The 7,471-nt window shown below is 38.9% G+C and overlaps 1 long non-coding RNA gene across 1 annotated transcript; it reads left to right on the forward strand.

The window, feature by feature from the left end:
• The first annotated feature begins 3,817 nt into the window (after positions 1-3,817).
• On the forward strand, positions 3,818-4,607 carry LOC121372386. The gene is made up of 2 exons (XR_005957922.1): positions 3,818-3,884; positions 4,011-4,607. It is a non-coding gene; the product is annotated as an uncharacterized LOC121372386 (long non-coding RNA).
• Positions 4,608-7,471: the final 2,864 nt, after the last annotated feature.

Consider the following 7,471-nt stretch of genomic DNA (forward strand, 5'->3'; position numbering starts at 1 on the left):
ACACTAAACAACCTGAACAAAAACCGAATCCATTCTAGTAGACAAATGTGTCACACTATAGTTTGTTTATTTTGTTTAACGACAAACTGAAGCACATTGATTAATTAATTATCGGCTACTGGATGACAAACATTTGGTAATACTGACTCGTAGTCATCAGAGGAAACCCGCTAATTTTTTCCTAATACATCAAGGGATCTTTTATGTGCACTTTCACACAGGCAGGAAAGCACATACCACGGCTTTTGTCCAGTTGTGGTGTACTGGTTGGAACGAAAAAAAAAACCCCATCAGTTGAATGAAATCCAAAAGTCGTTCGATCCTGCCACGCAAGCACCTCAAGCGATCACTATGAAGGGGCTGAACTAACTCCCGCCCCAATGTAACACTATAGAGTAAGCAGGAACATGTGGTATAATAACTACTGGCCTCGGTGGCGTCGTGGTTAGTCCATCAGTCAACAGGCTGGTAGGTAATGGGTTCGGATCCCAGTCGAGGCATGGGATTTTTAATCCAGATACCGACTCCAAAACCTGAGTGAGTGCTCCGCAAGGCTCAATGGGTTGGTGTAAACCACTTGCACCGACCAGTGATCCATAACTGGTTCAACAAATTCCATGGTTTGTGCTATCCTGCCTGTGAGAAGCTCAAATAAAAGATCCCTTTCTGCCTGTCGTAAAAGAGTAGCCTATGTGACGACAGCGGGTTTCCTCTAAAAAAACAGTGTCAGAATGATCATATGTTTGACGTCCAATAGCCGTAGATAAGATTAAAAAAATCAATGTGCTCTAGTGGCGTCGTTAAATAAAACTCACTTTACTCTTTATGCTTATAACTAATGCTCTGGTAAAACACCTGTTTTGCGCAAGTGCGGTTCTACATTTTCGATTTTTAGGTCATTACATGAAAAACATATATAATATGTTTCTAAAGTATGTGCAGTTGACGAACAGTTTGGATATTATTATTATTATAATTTTTTTTAATTTTGAACCTGCCAATTAAGACCAGTCAGTTCAGCTCTTCGTCTTCCATGCTCTCTGTCCCCACTTTTAAAAAGTCGCAGACTCTAGTTTCAACCCGTATACATGGATACTAAGTTTGGTTAATCCACAAACCTGGAACACATTTGAACAAAGTTACAACAGACTGAAACAATAGTCTGTGACGTTGAAAGGGGAAAAATACCCTTAAAATAAACTAGACTTCGTCTCTATAACCATCACTTCTCAGAGGTACCTGCGTTTCTAAAACTATGAAAAATGCTTTGTGTGGAATTACAAACACCAGGATGACCAGGAACTCTTAGGTGGTGTACGGAGATGGATAATCTGTTTGATTTCGATGATAAAAAAAACGGCTCGAATAGTGAAATATACACCGTAGTCACGCAGGCCTTGACCGTAACCTTTTTAAGTGGTAGCCCACCGGGCTTCCAGCTTTAAAAACTTGTAGCTCTCAGTAAAATTGGTAGCCCATAATTTTAATAAACTTTAAAAAAAGGAGAGAAAAAAAGCAAAATAATTTATTTTTATATAAACGTTGTTTTAGAGTGGGATTTTTTTTTAAAAGTGTTTAAGCATCTTGTTGATTGCGGAGTAACTGGAGGTGGAACAAAATCTAGTAGCCCGGCGGACTACCAGGTTTAGACATCTGGTAGCCCGAGTGAGAAATTAGTAGCCAAAACACCCCGGAATACGGCTAAGGTGGAGTGTTTGAAAACTAGGATCTGTCACTTTAATATAGATACATGTAGTCCATATATTCATACCAGAAAATAGTTTCTAATGAACTAATTCTTAGTTAAATCAAACGATACACTCAACATTTAATATTTACAATTCTTCAGAGTGGGCGGTGTGTACTCTTCACCCACTGCATGAACAAAACAGTGCATCATGCTTTCTGAAAATCGAAAATAATAATTGATAGTTTTTATCTCTAACAATAGGAGTATAAAACGTAAACTAATTAAACGAGTTGGTCTTGTTCTTTGCCGTAGGGGGCGGGACGTAGCCCAGTGGTAAAGCGCTCGCTTGAAACGCGGTCGGTTTGGGATCGATCCCCGTCAGTGGACCCATTCGGCTATTTCTCGCCAGTGCACCACGACTGGTACATCAAAGGCCGTGGCATGTACTACCCTGTCTGTGGGATGGTGCATATAAAAGAACCCTTGCTGTTAATCGAAAAGCTTAGCCCATGAAGTGGCAACAGCGGGTTTCCTCTCTCAATATATGTTTGGTCCTTAACCATATGTTTGATGCCATATGACCGTACATAAAATGTGTTGAGTGCGTCGTTAAATAAAAAAAAAAATTCTGTCTTTTAATTCTACGGTAAAAGTCATTTTTCTACGGCAAAGGAAGAAGTTTGTTTTGTTTAACGCCACCACTAGAGTACATTGATTGATCAATCATTGGCTATTGGATGTCAAACATTTGGTAATTCTGACTCGTAGTCATTAGAGGAAACCCGCTACATCTTTCCTAATGCAGAAAGGGATCTTTTTATTTGCACTTTTTCACAGACAGGATAGTACATACCACGGCCTTTGATATACCAGTCATGGTGTACTAGCTGGAACGAAAAATAGCCCAATGGGGCCCACCGATGGGGATCGATCCCACACCGACCGAGCATCAAGCGAGCGCTTTACCACTGGGCTACGTCCCGCCCCCTACGGCAAAGGAGTCACAATTCTACGTTGAAAAAAAAGAGAGTAAAGTTTGTTTTATTTAACGACGCCACTAGAGCCACATTGATTTTTTTATCTTATCATCGGCTATTGGACGTCAAACATATGGTCATTCTGACACTGTTTTTAGAGGAAACCCGCTGTCGCCACATAGGCTACTCTTTTACGACAGGCAGCAAGGGATCTTTTATTTGCGCTTCCCACAGGCAGGATAGCACAAACCATGGTCTTTTTTGAACCAGTTATGGATCACTGGTCGGTGCAAGTGGTTTACACCTACCCATTGAGCCTTGCGGAGCACTTACTCAGGGTTTCGAGTCGGTATCTGGATTAAAAATCCCATGCCTCGACTGGGATCCGAAACCAGTACCTACCAGCCTGTAGACCGATGGCCTACCACGACGCCACCGAGGCCGGTCTCTATGTTGAAAAGTGAGCGGATGTCAGTTTTCTACGGGGATCAAAATTCCACGTTACATGTAGTTAAGCAATTGTGTGCAGCATATATACATTATACAACTATTTCCTAAAGTTTCGCAAGATTGTGGTATCGTATTTTATTTTCCTTCTTTTTGTTTCCTTTTTTTTTTTTTCATTATATTATTTTTTCTTCTCTTTTTTTGGCTGCAGGTATAGCTATCATAGAGTATTCCAGTATGCCAAATGCACTAGGCATCTAAAACTCGTCTTATGATTACTGGTTGCGTCGGCCATTTTGATTTGCAATTTCGGCACCTATCTATAAAATTATGCATTATTTTGACTAAAATGTTAAGTTAACGACTTATTACCAAATCGACGAGCTCAAAATAATCAATAGGAACTTATGCGTTATTATCTTGTTTAACTTAGTTTCGCTGTCACCAATTGTGTGAATAATTACTTAATAAAACCAGAACAGGCAAATTCTACTTTAGTTCCTTAAAATAAACTTCGGCCGCCGAGATTTATTTTAATGAACTACTTCTACTCCTGTAGGTCTTTTTTTGTTTTTTTGTTTTTTTTGTTTTTTCCCAGTTTATGATAAAACGTAATACCTCTCGCTTACACACAAGAAAATTATGATAGTCTATTTTAATTACAAATACCTCCCCCCCCCCCCCCCCCCCCATCACCTCATCCCCAATTTTAAGAAGGTTTAGCATTGTGACGTCATAGACAACTTACGCACCGTTAGCCCATCATCAAGGTTGGTTTTAAATCTACATAGCTATTATTGTTTCTGTTGTTCTTATTTTTAATATAATTTTTTCTTTTCTTTTTATAGTGTTTCAAATTACTGTTTAAAATAATCTATTCTTTTTGTGGTTCACAGAAAGGAAAACGTGTTGATGTATCATTCAGCAAAAGAAGTCAACGAACTGTGTGCACACAAAACTACTAAAGAAAATGTCAAAGGATGATGTGCAACCCCGAAAAGAAATTCAACACCAACAATCAAAGGATTGCGCGCACCCCCAAACCAGCAACATCAACATGTGGTGCCTACCCGAAAAACGTTCAAAATTAACAACTAAATCATGGTGCACACTCATAAAACATCAACAACCAGAGGATGGTGCACACTCTCAAAACAATCAACACCAACAACCAAAGGATAGTGCACACCCCAAAAAAACATTCAACATCAGCAACCAAACGTGGATGTGTGCCCCCAAATACATGCGATATCAAGTACCTTAGTGCACTTTTAAAACGAGCACGCTTACAACAAAGTACTGGTTAGTAAATTTTAATGTATAGAACGAACTATGTATAGCGAATTAACTGTTAAAACGAACTATTTTGTGGTCAAAACTGTTAATTTCAGTGTAAATTAGTGTATATACAGCGAACCGATCATAATTTTTATATTACTTGTATTTTATTTGCTTATTTAGTATTGTTGATAATAAATTAAAATTAAAACCCACTAATTCGTCTGTTTATTGTGTTTAAATTTGATAAACCCAAAATAGCCGACTTCCGCAAATGTATACAGGGAACAACTGCTACCGGCCTCTGTGGCGCAGCGGTTAAGCCATCGGACTACAGGCAGGTAGGTACAGGGTTCGCAGCCCGGTACCGGGTCCAACCCAGAGTGAGTTACTAAGGGCTCAATGGGTAGGTGTAAGGCCACTACACCCTCTTTTCTCTCAGTAACCACTAACCAACTAACAACTAACCCACTGTCCTGGACAGACAACCCAGATAGCTGAGGTGTGTGTCCAGGACAGCGTGCTTGAATCTTAATTGGGTATAAGCACGGTCCCTTGTTATAAGAACACTTTACTGTAATTAAAAAGGAATGGAGCGCACACACAAAACAAATTCAATATCAATAAGCAAACGATGGAGCGCACACCAAAAACATTCAACATCAACAATTAAAGGATGGGTGCGTATCCCAAAGACAAAGTAATAATCAAAGAATGGTGCACACCCTAAAAAGAATATTCAATTTCAATAAGCAAACGAAGTGGTGCACATAAACATTGAACATCAACCAAAGGACGGTGCGCACCAACAATCAGCTAACATTAATAATTAAAGGATAGCGCGCACCTCTAAAAACGTTCATCATCAACAATCAAAGGACGGGTGCTCATTCCTAGAAACATTCAACTTCAATAATTAAAAGACGGGTGTGCACCCCCAAAACATTCAACATCACCAACCAAAGGACGGGTGCGCACCCCAAAAACATTCAACATTAACAATCAATGGAAGGTGCGCACTCACAAAAATATTCAAAATCAACAATCAAAGGATGGTGTGCACTCCATAAACATTCAACATCAACCAAGGGATAGTGCTCACTCGGATACTATTTGGTGTATGGCTACCTAACAAAAAAAAGACTTTTGTTTTGTAGATGGCAGGTTTCCTTCTATAAAATCCGTCTTGTCTCTGGCATGGTTGGTATCCTTGGAGGTCTTGGGTGTTGTGACCACTTATTTTTGTCTTGTTAGCCATCTTGATGGTTCTGGTGGTTTGTTATCATTGTACCGGCCTCGATGGCGTCATGGTACGCCATCGGGCATAAGTCTGATGGGTATGGGGTACGCATCCCGGTACCGGCTCCCACCCAGAGCGAGTTTTAACGACTCAATGGGTAGGTGTATGGCCACTACCCTCTGAGGTGTGTGCCCAGGACAGCGTGCTTGAACCTTAATTGGATATAAGCACGAAAATAAGTTGAAATGAAATGAAATCATCATTGTACGACTTCTGCCTGATATATAATACTCTTCAAAAAAGTAGGGGAACCTGAACTATAACTATTAGACCGAACATATGTTTTGACCACACACATCCAAGTAAAGAACGTTCACGTCTGTTTATCAACACATCGAAACACATTCCATAGTTTGCACGTGCATTACACAGTTGTCCCGTACACGTGCGTGTGGTGTCATTCTCGATTTTGACAATTTCCAGGAAGGTCGATTAATTACCATGGAAAATTATTTCTGTCGATCTTTTTCATTCTGTTGATCATACAGTTGTTATTGTTTTGTTTTCAGTCATTTTTATTGTTTGATTTTACTGATAAAAAAAGTCACATTTCAAATTTCACTTCTGACCCTAATCGTCCTTCAAGATCTTTGGTGGTCATAAAACCTACTGTAATACTGAACTACTGGTTGTAATGTTTGCCCAATTAATTCACTATTATCATATAACCATTCCCCACAGCTAATATACCGTACAATTTTGGCAATTGTAAATTCTTATTAGAGTTCCCCTACTTTTTTGAAGAGTATATATTTATACGTTAATTGTCGGGCCATAGGCATTATTGGGTTTCTTATGCATTGCTATCATTAGTCAATGCATTCTCTAGGTGTTTGATGCGTTTTATTATTTAGTCGCTTGCTGTATTTGTGTTTTGGTTGCGCCATATTGTCCTACGACCCTAATCATAAATACAACGTACCAAAAAAGAGTCCCATTCCCAAAGATATAGAAGGAAGATGGAAGGAAGGAAATGTTTTATTTAACTACGCACTCAACACATTTTAGTTTCGGTTATATGGCGTCGGACATATGGTTAAGGACCACACAGATTAGCAGCAAGGGATCTTTTATATGCACCATCCCATAGACAGGATAACACATACCACGGCTGTCACGGGGATCCTATAATACCCGTAATTGAATGAAACACGATTGTCCAAACATCTCTCCTAACTGTATATCTATTAGATCTCTCTGTAACAGGCAGTTATACCCGCTGTGGCTCGTCTTTAGGTATGATCAGAGATACGATCTTATATAAAGTATATATTATTATAGCACGTTTAGTTCACTAGAAAACACAACAAAAACACAATACACTTTGGAATCTGTATTAACCTACGCTGACAAATGTACTGCCGCAGTAGTTAATTAACAACAACAAATAATAACAACCCAGAACTGATCACTTAATTAGTTAATCTCTAGGTGTCTAGTTTACACAATATTCTAATCACTTCACCGTGACACAACACCCACACGTGTGATAATCGAGAAACGCTTCCAGGAGAACTTAATTAATAAAGGAATTACAACTCTATTCCTAACTGGTTAATGTTTAATTAACCCTTACTACTCGTTCAATAACGTGTGATAATTGAGAAACGCTTCCAGGAGAACGTAATTAATAAAGGAATTACAACTCTATTCCTAACTGGTTAATTTTTAATTAACCCTTACTACTCGTTCAATAACGTGTGATAATTGAGAAACGCTTCCAGGAGAACTTAATTAATAAAGGAATTACAACTCTATTCCTAACTGGTTCATTTTTAA

Source organism: Gigantopelta aegis, chromosome 4 (genome assembly GCF_016097555.1).
Source record: "Gigantopelta aegis isolate Gae_Host chromosome 4, Gae_host_genome, whole genome shotgun sequence".
Lineage (NCBI taxonomy): Eukaryota > Metazoa > Mollusca > Gastropoda > Neomphalida > Peltospiridae > Gigantopelta > Gigantopelta aegis.